General features: G+C 36.9%; 1 long non-coding RNA gene across 1 annotated transcript; it reads left to right on the forward strand.

Moving 5' to 3' along the window:
• The first annotated feature begins 2,767 nt into the window (after positions 1-2,767).
• LOC145781824 (uncharacterized) lies at positions 2,768-5,117 on the forward strand. The gene is made up of 3 exons (XR_014290788.1): positions 2,768-2,868; positions 3,043-3,123; positions 4,906-5,117. It is a non-coding gene; the product is annotated as an uncharacterized LOC145781824 (long non-coding RNA).
• Positions 5,118-14,218: the final 9,101 nt, after the last annotated feature.

Below are 14,218 nucleotides of genomic sequence, written 5' to 3' on the forward strand. Positions count from 1 at the left end.
CAACAAACAAACAAATAGGCTTACAGTAGATAGGCTACAAGTCTAATGCGATGTATTTTAATTGTCAGTGTCAGCATTGGACAGCAGAAGTCCAAACACTGCAACTCGGCAACGAGTCTCCGGCGAATTAAAAACGAAGTCCTTGGTTGATCCTTGGCTTGTAATGAAGGTTGATCGAATTCAAAACTTTATTGTGCACATAGCAGACCATTGCATGATTTGGCCGTTTCTGTGTCATGGTAGATCGTAACAAAGTTTTGATACGTCGCAAAGTTGAAAATGAGCGTTCAGCTGAACACGAGCGGGCTGGTGATATGAGCAAAAGTTCCACTTGCGGAAACATTTGCCGAACAGCGGATGGTATCTTCTTGAATATCATTCGAAAATCTTGTGCAAGGGACTCTGTGTCAAAGAACTGAAGATAATCGTCTACCAAATGTGATTGTAGCTTTCCAGTAAAGAGTGATTCTTGTAGAATTTCGTAGTGCTCAAGATCGGTCGACTTGAAATAGTCAGTAAGATTTTGCTGCGAGCTGTCAATGACTGAAAAATACTCTGACCGATCGATCTTGAAGTTTAGGAGGTTGACCATGGCCATGTCCATACTGAAGACGATTTGGAACGTGACAAGTCTTTTAAAAATTGGGTAGGGTAAGAGTTTTTTCAATTGAAAAAAAGCTGCCTGCCAGCCTTCCAACTGCTGATTTTCCTATATACAACTTTTTGCCAAACCGGTAGCCTAAAGACATTTCAGCAGCTCTTAACCTCAATGTAATAATAACTTAAAAAATTGCTTTTTTCTTATACAAAAGTAACACAAGCTACAATTACTGCACTACATGCTTGTACGACTCTTTCAAAGTAATTCTAAAACTCTGCACTGTGTGGCCCTGGCGTAACCAAATTAAATACAATTTGCGAGTTACACCAGGGTTTCTCTGCCTAATAAAACATTTCTACTACGGTTGGGGCTTCCTTGCATAAAACAAAAATGTTGTCCCCTCCTTTCAATATATTTTAAACGTTTGACTGGTAAAATTGTGACATTCGGGTAATATTTTCCCTTTTACGTTACAAAAATAATGTAAAAAGATGATGGGGACATGTAAAAAGATGGTGGGGACATGTAAAAAGATGGTGGGGACATGTAAAAAGATGGTGGGGACATGTCCCCACTGTCCTATAGGGATCGGCGCCCGTGGGTGGTACACAAACAATGTATAAAACTGCTGAATGGTACTCGAATAGAAAAAGTTCGGGAATCACTGAATTAGGCTAACCAGCCAAGAACATTTTCAGGGAACGCTGACAAGATTTGCAAGCTCATTCACAATCAAATTCATCAAAGGCCACATTGGAGATGCGACAACGACACAAAGCGATCCTCTATTCTATTGTATTTTCTTTGAAGTTTAGTTCTTTTCGTGACGGTGTGGTGAAGTGATCGGTAATATTGTCAATTTACTTGCAAATCTGCCAATTTAAACAATATTTCACAATCGTACTTAACGAAAGTTGTTTATACATTTGGTGAATGAATTTTCTGTTTAAAAAAAAAAAAATTCTGTGATAGCCTATTCATCGCTAAATAGAAATGTCTGATTAACCACACCTCTAATGTAAATTCTCTGTTTGCTTGTTTGTTTGCGAAGGTTGGCTGAATAAAAAATCAACAATAATTTAAAGAAGAATACCGCAATTTGTATTAAAATAAGCTAATAGTATTCTGACAGTTGGAAGTACTTGCTTGTTTGTCGGGCTCCAGACTGCCAGGCTGTTATCATTTTCCATGTCAGAGAAGATTTTGGCGTGGACGGATATTCTGTGAAACAAGCATGGAAACTTATTTTTTTCTGCCGTTTTCTAACGTTACTTCAAACGTGTATTTATTAAGTTGTTTTTTTGCTTTCTTCCAGGTGCACATACAAGTTGCTCTGTAGAAGGAGATCCTTGTTTGTTTGTAAAATTGGTAAAATATGAGGCAACTCTGATCCATACTGATCAAAAATAAAATAAAAAAGTTGATTAGACGCTTAGCCAAGAAATAACACTTTGTCAGGACACCTCCATTCGGCCTAACAAAAACTGAAGGTCTTGAAGAATTGGCGATTTCTTGTCTAAGCATCAAAACCCTTTGACTTCAATGGAAATATAGACTCGTTAAAAGCAAAACTGCGACAACATCCTTCCATTTCGTAAACAGGGAAGCAAAACTTTAGTGGGAATTTTCCAATGGCAATTCTGTCCTAGGCTACTGACCAGACCAGACTTATTGTACCTTGGTTTGACAGTGGACAGATCGCTGACGCACCTTCGCCATCCACAATGACTCGCAAAAAGCCAATGTCTTACAACGTTCACAATCTGTGACCACAGAAGCGTGCTCTTGAAAAAAACAAACTTTTATCAATCTCATGGAATGACACTGATGAGATCATGAAATGCTCCCCACAAAAATTCTGCGCATGCTTCTGTTTACACTGAATATAAAATCACGGGTGTATTTCTTTCTATGTGTGCTTGCATTATTACAATATTACATTATCACTTATTCAGCAGACATAAAAGAGTGCATAAATAAGTTTGCTTGTTTTTTCATAGTTTTGTTATTGCAGGTAAGAAAGAAGTTAATTTGACACACAAAAAATGATTCTGGCAGCTACCGTACCATGAAAAATTAACCAGCAGTTCCTCATCTGCTTTAGTTGATTTTGATAAAGTGACGAATCCTAATCTTCTTTCTTGCTTGTCTTTAGAAGAAAATGAGACCTGGGTCAAATCTCATGATATCCATTCCACAAGGAATTCTTCTTGAGCGTCAACATATCGTTCAGGCAACTCTAATGCGCATTTCGTAAGACATAGTAGGTAATTTTTATTACTGATGAATGTCTTGTTGTTGGTTAGGAATATTTCAAGGTAATAGGCCATAGATTGATTAGAATGGCGTTGCTTTATTTGGCGATGCTGACCAAAATTCGTGTCCCAAAAGTTTTGATGACTTTAAGAATTTTAGACAATTTTATTTTTTGATGTTTTTAGTGGTATATATATCAGATCAAGTGACCAGAATTAAATCCATCAGGTTTCCTACAAACTGGCTTCATTGCATTGGAACGATAGGTACGTGTAAAGTTGATATGACTGTGTTTATTATGAATTAAGCGTTTAATTCTATAAAACTTATCAGCTCAAGCGTCCATTCATATTAACTTCATTTACATTTTCTAACTTCTACATTGCTAAATTTATTTTTTCACTTGGGAAGACTAATAGTTTTCAATCGGTGGGTCACAGCGTTATTTCGGGTAGGCTACAAAGTTTTAACAAAATGAAAGCAATATGGAACTTGATTAGATAACACACATTTAAAATCTTGTAACTTAATGTCTAATGATTTTAATGTCTAAAAAGACATTTTTAACTACGGACAGAAGCCAATGTTTCAATCTTAAGGATCTCTTCAGCGCAGTGAAATGAAAGTAGAGAGTTGTCTGTGGGCTAATCCTACAGATATTTGCTGGTAGGACTACACCTCTTCATTTTCTTTGAATTCTAAACAAAAACATGAAAAATACTCCTCAATATTTCCATTAATTTTAAGAAAAGCTCAACCCCACCAATTGGGTTTAAACTTTCCATAATTTTTTTTTTACGTAATCTTCATCCAGCGACATTTTTAGGCATACAGTAAAACTTCTTATCGATATTCTAAGCTTGTATCATTAGGCTACGGTCTACAAAAAAAGGGTTTTTTCTACCGTTTGGACTTTGAAGGTTGATTTGGAATAGCCTAATTTTGGGGTGCTGAATCCGAATGTGAACTTAGATTTTTACTATCATATCAGATTTTTGAGATATGGTAACAATATGATAAAATAATTTATTTTTGCCTTAAGTGAAAGATTTGGTGTTGCGTTTATCACCAGCATATGCAGTACTATAGAAAAAAGTTAGTGTTAGACAGGCTAAAATAGTTTAACCCTATCTTGATACGAGCAGTTTTCGTACGCGGAAAGCACGTCACGGGCTATCTTAGCCCGTGCTAATTAATCGCTAATAACGGGAGCTATGAAAATCACAAAGCTAAAATATTTTACAAGATAATAACCATGCGTTTTGTGCGTATAGAAATTAAATTTTTACCCAACAAATTTATTGAAATAAAGTGTTTGAGATGAAAAGACGTCACAAAGTCGGTTTTTATTCTACTTTCCCAAAAATAGCTTCAAAATTGAAATTTTTGAATTATAACATAAAGTAATGCTAAACTAAACAAACATTGCTTTTGCTCATAAATATAAGACATTTTTGGGCGTTTTACATTTCAAAGTAATTGCACTAACATTTACATTGCACTTACATTAAATTATATATATCTAGCATTGCGCGAAAATGTCTAGCTACCTGAGACGAAATGCTTATCGTGAAGGGCAGGAAGGTAGAAAAATGACCTGTGTAGGTTTAGAAAATTTGCAAATAACAAAAACTAAAAGTCAAGAAATTTCACATTTCTAGCATATTTCCTTCTGAGAAATATTTCACTACGAGTGTCGGGCGTCCTCATAAAACCTCGTGTCGCTACAGATAGGGTTAAATAAGGTTAGCCTACTGGACAAGCATCACCATAGGCCTGTTTCAATCTTTCTGATTTCATGCAAAACATTGACATAGGGTGGTCAGTTAAGCTTTTAGCTTTCCTTTCGTTTTATATTGCACTCTAGGCAAGCTTCTACTTCTGCGCCGTTTTAGCCTACTCAATGTTTTACTGTGATGATTGAATAAAACTAACTTTTTTTGGTAAGATCAAACAACCCAAGCTGTAATACGCACTAAAAGTTAAAATTAAACGTACAAAACAGCTTTTCAAGTAAACTGAGTTTAATGCAAAAAATTGTTTATCAGTGAGAACTATATATGGTTGTCATCAGAGACAGAACCTACTTCACTGTGAACTATGCAAGAAACTCCAAGAACTCAACATCCGAAGAGTTTTTGAAAAAGACTTCCCAACTTCAATTTGTTGTGGGTTTGGAAAAAAAGCCTGTTCATATTTTCACGCTTACTTTACATATTTCTGTGTTTAATACAGATTATTGTTTTCGACATAAGCTACATAATGCAAGTTATGAAGTAGACGCTGATGTCTTCTAACTTCTGTACCTGTTTCTCAATAAAACTTGTTACGCAATGCAACAAACAATGTATCGGCCTCACTTTTTTAATCAAAGATCGATTTCGCTACCACAGCATCCTCAGTATGATCATGTCAAGACATGATCATACTGAGGATGCTGTGATAGCGAAATCGATCCATCAGTATCCAGGCCTGATGCTAATAGCGCAATGCAGGTTATCATAACAAGATTTATTGAACTACTATTGGTGCCAATTGTCATTTTACAATAAACAGAGATCATTTACGATAAACAGAAGCCCTCCTATTGTCAGACGTATTAAAAGCCTTCGTATCCCCTTCTTTAGATATCCCTGACACAGGCCTACACAAAAAAAAATTTGGCACAAAAGGTGAGAGTCATTTATTATGTTGAATGACGCTTTCCCCCTAACAGTTGACTTCCTCCTCCCTTAAATTTTTCTTTTTAGTTACGTCACTGGGCTATGATAAAGTTTTTCATTTTATGAAAGCGAAACCAAATCGTTCTCTCACAAATAAAGATTCTATTATCAACACTTGCCTTTATCGTGTGATTTTTTGGCTCGCTTTTGTCATAACACATATTTTGTATCATTATTGTTGAGAAGATAGGCCTGGACTGAGCAACAGAAAAGAAGGAGTTAAAAAGATACAGGAACAAATCTTGGCTTGTTTGCAACTGCAACGTTCACATTTCCACTACTACAAACCAAGGTATCTTGAACTAAATTATGTAAACTTGGTATCATGTCACGGTGGGAACAATGATTTCGTGAATGAAGAAGCTTCAAGATCAAGCGGTGCTAGTTCGACTCTCGGGGTGTGCGCTTGAGCAACACATTCTAAGGACGGCTCTCTATTCAGTGGCACCTAGTGGTTGGCATAATTCCCTGGTGACAACACTTCAACAATCGGAAACTTCACCGTGTCAATCTTGGTAACCGGCTCTGCGTCAAAAACCTCTACAAGTATACGAAACTACCCGGAATAACCAATTAAGGCTTTGTCAGTCCAAGGATAAAGATTCAAAACCAACCAACCCATCACTTGAGCTGCCGTCTTCATAAAAAATTAGCTGAACTAAAGTTATGAATCACAAAGCTGCAAGTAGAGCTTAAATTTTACATCCGAGGTTAAAATTTACCTGACTCTCAAAAGTTAGATTTTAGTATTTATATCAGCAAAAAACAGCCCGTTCAAGTTGTTAAAATCATCGTGATTCTTATATTTAACAGACAGTGATATACAATTAGCCTACGATATGTAGCCTATAACCTAGCCTAATTCATAAATCGTTCGAATACAAAAATATTTTGATGAATAAATGCAATTTGAAAAGAAAACAAATCAATAGCTTTTTTTCCCTAAAAGTCTGAACCTTAAAACATTTGACCAGGCTAACACTCACAATAGTATTTCAATAAGTTATAATTTAATTTATAACTTATTGAAATACCATTGTGAGTGTTAGCCTGGTCAAATGTTTTAAGGTTCAGACTTTTAGGGAAAAAAGCTATTGATTTGTTTTCTTAGTGATTACTTTCTGTATTAAGTTGATCGCCCATTTGAGGAAGTGTCATAGTACCATATTGCAAAATGTACAGTAGCTTACATGACCTTAATAGGGCATCATTGCCCCCTCATCCACAGAAAAATTGAGGGCAGGGGAGGCATTCTCCCCCCTGCCCCCCCGCTTTCGGCGCCCCTGGTTGCAGCACAGTAGCGGATCCAGAGGAGAGACGTTTAGTCATATGCTTCCTAAAATTTAGAAATAACATTCAATTTTTTTCAAAATTTTGTTATTTACTCAATCTTATTTCATTACCTTAAAGTGTCCCTGACAGGTTGGATCCAAGTATAATAATTTTTTAAAGCATTTCCTAGCGCAGAATTACTCTTAGCGAACTTTTTAATCTTAACCTCGTAGCTCGACTGGTTAGGGCGTAATTTAATCAAACGACTGCTCCGCAGCGCCACCACAGGCGAAACTCCATATTCCACTGCTCTGGGATGACTTTGGAGGTATTACGTCATCCTAAGTGGACGTCGTTAGCAACGGATGAAACAAACGCTTCCTAGATGTAATTGGTGGATCACAATTTGGTCGGAGTTGGTACCACAAGCGGTTGCTTTTTTCGAAGATTTATTGTTTTTTGCAGTTTAATAAAACTGTACTGGATACGTTCCTACAAAACCTAAAATATACTTGAAGTGAAAAATGAAGAAATCGTAGCCTACGAATCATCATTCATATTTAATTCATCATCACTATTCAAAAATAAATAAAAGTGCTCTCTCTCTCTCTCATAATGTTCCTTCAGTTGGCCATTGAAATCCGGTGTAGCGGCCATCTGGATCTGGAAAATTGTTTCGGATTCGCCAAACAATGCATGACGGCATCACAATCCGATTGTTGCTTCCGAGAGCATCACCCTGTAGTATACACTCCAACAACACGTGCCTATAGGCATTTTTACTTTAGTGGTATTAACAAAATCATCTTCAGTGATGTGAACATATACGACTAGTCTTGTATGGCCCATCCCACTTTCGAACACTTGAAGAAAACTTTGATCATTTTCTTCTCAGTATTTTGTTTTGTGGGAAAGTGGGAAAAGAAAGCACACGGTCTTTGTCACTGACAATGTCACATAAACAGCAATTTGTAGGCATTGCCTCAACCATAAATTAAAGGTGCTGTTTGTGAGATACTGTTGTTACTCCGCAAATGGCTATAGCCAGATTAGGACAAATAAAAAAGTATGAAAATTGTAGCCCTATGAAACTGCAATTTCAATTGAATTGAGATGCTGTTTGATAAAAGTAAACTCAACCTATTTGATCGAAACCTGATAGTAATAATAAGTTCACTTTTTCATTTCGGTAATTCTTAATTTGCACATGCTTTAGACCAGTGGTTCTTAACCTTTTTTTCCCCAGCGCCCCTTTTCAGAGATTTCCATAGTCTGGCGCCCACCATAATATAAGGGCTGTAGCCTACTAATGACATTTTCTTCCAAGACTATAAGGCTAGCCTACAGCCAGTAGTAATTAGTTATTAGTTAGTAAGAAAAAACTAGTTTAAGCCGATGTTAGTTTTAATACTAAAAAATCAGCACAGATGTGCCTTAAGGCTCTTAACTTAAAAGTCTTAAGGCACATCTCTGCTGATTTTTTAGTAGTTAGTAAGAGTTACACTAATAACCATTATTGACTGACTATTATTATGACCAGTCCTTATGGTTTGCTTGCACTGCCTGCCCGCTGTCCCTGCCAAAAGCTGACCACAAAATGCCATTTACTTACTACAAGGAAAGGGAAACAATGCCCATTATCAACAACAAAGGCCATGCACAACACCATCCGACGTCCACGCTTGTCGGATGGTGTTGTGCATTGTGCTGTATAGGCCAACATAGAATGCTCTGAGAGAGAATCACTACTTCCCTTGTTAAACACAATCTCTATACTGTATATAGCTCCTCATCCTCGGTGGATTCTCGTACCCCCAGCAGAACTACTAAAGCAAATTTGCAGTGAGGAAAATATCGTTACACCTTCTGAATGTAGCGCCCCCTATAAAGCCCCCTGAATATTTCCGCCCCTCTAAAAGTTAACAGCGCCCACTAGGGGGCGGTAGCGCCCAGGTAAAGAACCACTGCTTTAGACCAACAGAGCCCCATACATTCACGTTTTGCAGTAGCCGTACCATACTTTACCAAGACCAAGTCATCACAGAGAAAGAATGTATCCTTCCCGCTTACTGTGACGTCACAGCGGTGTTGCTGCTTTTATTTTCGCAATTGAATGAGTGCCAGATTCGCCGATGTCAACGAAAGTTTGCAAGCGTGTAACTTAGTAGCCTGTTGATATTTTTTGCGATTTGCTGGTCAGGGAAGTTTGTTAGTGTCATCTTTTTGGTATCTTAGGTAAATTTAGCGAATTTATTTTCCTGTCAGAGGCACTTTAACAGGCGTCATGCAGCACTCGTGTTTTCAGGGAGTAGGTTTAAGCGGTAAAAATGTATTTATGTGCGTAGGCTACCTCAAACTGAAACAACAATACAACATTCTGAAGTGAACACATTGCCCATGCAAACAATGCAATTAAGTTAATCTATTCCAAAGTTAATAGAGATATGAAGTGAAACGAGCCTTGCATGGGACCCCTCAAAGTGATTTTCAAAATTTCACGAAACACTATATCGCCAACACACACGACTATACAAAACTTTGTCAAAAGCACAATTGAAACCCTTCTGGAATTGTGAAGAAGTAGGCTAATTTCCAACTTCAATTCTAATAACTTTTATTAAAACAAATCTTGTATCTCCAACTTTTACAGAAATATAAGTTTAGCCAACTTTGATTAATTTGGTCAATTACAAAATGCAGGCAACATCTGCTGCTTCAAAAAACGCTATTGGACCAGCCACAAGAGCGACCAAGGAAGGAATATACCGGTAGGCTAAGGTAGTCTATATCAAAAGTTTTTAGGCTGCAAGTCAGGCTCTCACCACCAAATTATTTTTTGTTTTAGATCTAAAGTTTTGAATTGTTTGTTTTTTCTTAACATTTGTTTTTTGTTGCAACCTTGGCGACCAACAGATTTATTTAGATGTGCTATTGTTTCTGTATGTGCGTAATATTTCTTTTTAGATAATCATCCTTGTAGGCTACCTTGCATTTTTAAGCTTACAATTTTGCTAACGTCTTTAAATTTAAGTCATGTCATAACGAGAATTTTACAAGTCACCAGTTTTCTGCACTGAAGATGCAGATAAACCTACAGTGAATATTAAAAAAAACAAGTTATGTAGACTAATTATGACATAGGCTGATGAAAAACTACTGTAAATCTTTTTAAACTATTTGTTGCTATTAAACAGAATAATCTATTGAATGCTTTAAAATCAGGGAGGCTAAAAAAAATAAATTTGGTGGTTGTTTAAACAGTAGACTGATATTTATTTGGATCGTTTCAAGGCGAATTCTTCAAAGAAAAAAATGTTTTGTTGTTCCGTTCGAAGAGTGAACAAAATCCAGAAAAATCTCAGAATGCAGAAACTGTTGCAAAATACAACGTAGGTTACCTGTTATTATGTCTGGAGTCTTATAACGGATCCAAAGGGTGTTGAATAAAACAAGAAAAATATAACTTTTTTAAAAAATATCTCGCTCGTTTAGTTCCATTAAATTGGCCTAGCTTACAAAAAATAAGAAATGTATCTTCAGTCCGGAGCGGATTTAAGGTCAAGGTAGCCTGGCCATACCTTAGTGCAGTGGTGTCCAACACGTAACCCGTGTGCCAAATACGGCACGCGGTAAATTTGAAAATGACACTTGAGCTGTTGCTAAAATTCAAAATGCGAGAGTTGTTACCCAGTCAAATGAGTAGCATTATTCAAGACGAGACATGGTTCAATTGAGCTCTGCAAAATCAATAATGAAAAACATATATCAAGAACAGCGATAGTTTATTTTTACTCTCAGTTCGAAAAGGAAACCTATCTAGTTCTATTAAAGAATGCTCGTTTCTGGATTACTCAGTTTGGAAGCACGTCATAGTAGGCCTACTGTTGCAAACAGGGATTCTCTGTTACGAAACGTAACAAATCTAAATTGCGCAGCCAGCTTTTCAACAGACACTCAGATACATTGATGCACTTTGCAACTAGGTCGTTGAAGGCCGAGCTTTCGAGTTTGGTTCTAAACAGACGTTTGCAAAGAATAATTTTTGGTCATTGTGGATGATTGGCGTGATTAACTAATGTTTCTTGGTAAAAACACTTTTAGTCTTACATTGGCTCGGGAAAAGGTTATAAGATTAAAATTGGCACGTCAGCATGTTTGTCACAATTTCGTCTAGTCAGGACCGTGTTAACCCCCAATCAACCGTGCCCTCCCGTTGCCTACTCCTCGACCGGAGAGGAGGGTGCGACTGCTTAGGAGCCCACTCATTTTAGTCTGTCCAATGTTTTTTAACTATTTAAAAAATAAACATACTACAGAAGCTCGATATAATCAATAGCTAATTAAATCATGCAAGGACGTATTTACTGCTTTCCAAACTCCCGACTGGGGGCCTACCTCTTCCTAGAGGCCCACTCATATTTAGTTCGTGCAAAATTTTTCAGCTTGTCATTTTACAATTTTTTTTTCATTTTTGTCAAAATTGTTTGTTCACTCAACCCCATTTTGTTCATCTCGACGATATTGGGATTGCATAGTTGGGGATCAAGGGAGTGAAAAGCATTGTGTTTAAAAAAACTAACAAAATGATGCAATATACCGAAGTAAATACTGCTCATTCAAATAGTCTACTTAATTAATAATAATTAAATTGATCAAGAAAATGAAGTATCTTCTGACAGGTGTTTCTTTGCATTAGTTAAATTGATAAATTTCAATGTGAACCGAGATAGGTTATGAAGTGAGAATGTTATCGGTGCAAGTGGGGACACAGCAAGTAAAATTTTCGAAGTTCTAGCCTGCTGAGAGGACACCACACTAGGTTATACAAACTTTCAAGAAACAAATTATTGAAATTCTTTTGTGGCTGTAAAAAAAATTGAAATGGTAAGCTAACTTAAATTTTAAACAAAACTTTCACTCCAATCCAATTTTAAGTTGATGAGTTTGGTTAGATACAAACTGTGTATCTTGATAAAACAAAAATATTGGTCATAAAAATGCCTAAAATATGACCAAACAAGATTATACTTGTCAAAATTTTCTGGAGGGAAAGCCCCCTCACCCCCTTTCCGTTTCATTTATTTGGACATTAAGTTTTGCATTGCATTGTTTATTTATGTTTGTCTTTGTTAAAACTACGGTCCTTTCCCAACTTGTTGCAAGATCCCCTTCTGCATTGTTGGCATAACCTATTTTTCCATAAGTTGTTTACTCTGTGCTAAAATAATGAATGCAAATTTTTTCCCCACATTGAAAGAGTTTGCCACCCTAAACGCTTTCTGGTCTTATTTTTAAGAGAATCACTAAACATAGCGGCCCACTAGTGGATGTATAACAGGTTTTGTCGAATAGTTCTACTTGTGAGATGATAAATGAAAATTATTGAGGGACTTTAACGAATGGTTCAGCACTTCCAACAAATAATCAAAATAACTGTGAACAGCAATAGATTCCAACTCCTGTAACTCTGATATAATTGACTTCAATGTAGGCTACTTTTTCTCACGACTTCTCGTACAACTCTAATCTCGATCAAAACTTCTAATAGCATCAACTCTCACCTACTCGTATTCAATAATTTCAACTTCAATTTCTATTAATTTCAATAATAATCTCAACAATCAATTACGCAAGTTACTCCACTATTTATTGCCGGTTTGTTTTGACCAGTAACTTCGAGAAAGTACGATATTGTTACGTCATAACAATTCATTGTTGTTCTGATCAAGTTTTACTTCCTGTAAACATCTTTGTGACGTCATTACAACCTACTACATGACAAATTGCTCGATTAAGTCGGAGAACTTTCAAGTCTTGCACGTATGCAAATTCTTGGTTTGGTTTTGAATTTTATTCTCGAACTGACAATGCCTTAATAGGTTATCCTGGTAGTTTCGCATACTTGTAGAGGCTTTTGACGCAGCGCCGGTTACCAAGATTGACAAACTGAAATTTCAGATCGTTGAAGTCTTGTTGCCGGGGAATTATTCCATCCATTAGGTGCCGCTGAATGGATAGAAGTCCTTAGAAGGCGTTGCTCAAGCGCACACCCCGAGAATCGAACCAGCGCCGCTTAATCTTGAAGCTTCTTCATTCACGAAGACACGCGCTAACCAGGCATGAAGGAACCATTTTAAAAGTAGGTGGGCTCAGAGGCGCAGCAGTCAAAATCAATCCAACATCAGGGGGGCCCCCAGACCTCACATAACATTGTTGCATTCCTAATACTTGAAATCGTCTATACATTGTGTTTGTGTTTTCATGATTACCTTTCGTCCAAACAAGCGAAAATTTTTCATCTTTGTGCCCGATTAGGCCAAAAAAATTACAACATTGTTAAACTGCTCTATAATGCTGTACAAAATATGGCGATGTACACACAAATAAAAAGGCAACAATAGTCAATACACACACAGTTATAATACCACCTGGGAGTAATATTCTGCAGCATTATACAGTACGTGCATATGTAATGATATCATTGTTTTAACCATAGAGAATAATTATATTGATTGATAGATTGCTCCACCAATCACACGCAACCACACCCACTGCCCATCAATAGTGGGCTCAACAGAAAAGTTTAAAGATTGAATTGAATACCCGAAAATGAGAAGGGCCCAAGTCCACATTTTTGGCAAAATTAGTTATACCCACTATCGTAATACTAACGCCTAGCGCTACCTTATGAGCAAATGAAAGATCCAAATCCACGCTTTGAAACGTGTTATCGAAGGCAAATAAATTTGTATGATTAGCAGAATGGCCCAAGTCCAGGACTTCGGCCATTCTTTCATAATAAATTTTTTTATATCTCACATTCTTAGGCCATATTATACATTCTTATTCTTAGGCCATTCTTTCATAAATTGACGTTTCAAAGAATATGATGGGACTCGTTCGAACTAAATTTCGGATCCTTAAGCCTAACGCTCTTCCTACTTCAGAAGCTAGTCAGTGCTATAATAGCCAAGTACCGATTAAGGCTGCGAAGAAGCAAGATGTTATCAAACTGAAAAAGTACTTGCGCCAAGAGACATGATAGACCAACTCGTTACAACGGAAGATGCATTCTTTGATGCACAAAGACTAAGAAAACTAAAGAGTTACTTTTCACACAAACTGCTTTTATCTTAGGCAATGAACTGAAAAACTGCTTTTACTGTACATAACAAAAGTGTCAGATTTCTTTCATGATGAATGTATTTTGATATGACAATGGGGCAAGGTCAGTGGCGTACGGTACCTAGAGAGAGCGCCTCCACCCCTGCGTGGCTTTTGTCACTGCATCTTCAGCTTAGAAATAATTAATGTTTAGAGAGCCATTATCATGGTTTCTTGTACAGCAGACGGGCTGTGAACCTCT

Source organism: Aplidium turbinatum, chromosome 13 (assembly GCF_918807975.1).
Source record: "Aplidium turbinatum chromosome 13, kaAplTurb1.1, whole genome shotgun sequence".
In the NCBI taxonomy this organism is placed as follows: Eukaryota; Metazoa; Chordata; class Ascidiacea; order Aplousobranchia; family Polyclinidae; genus Aplidium; species Aplidium turbinatum.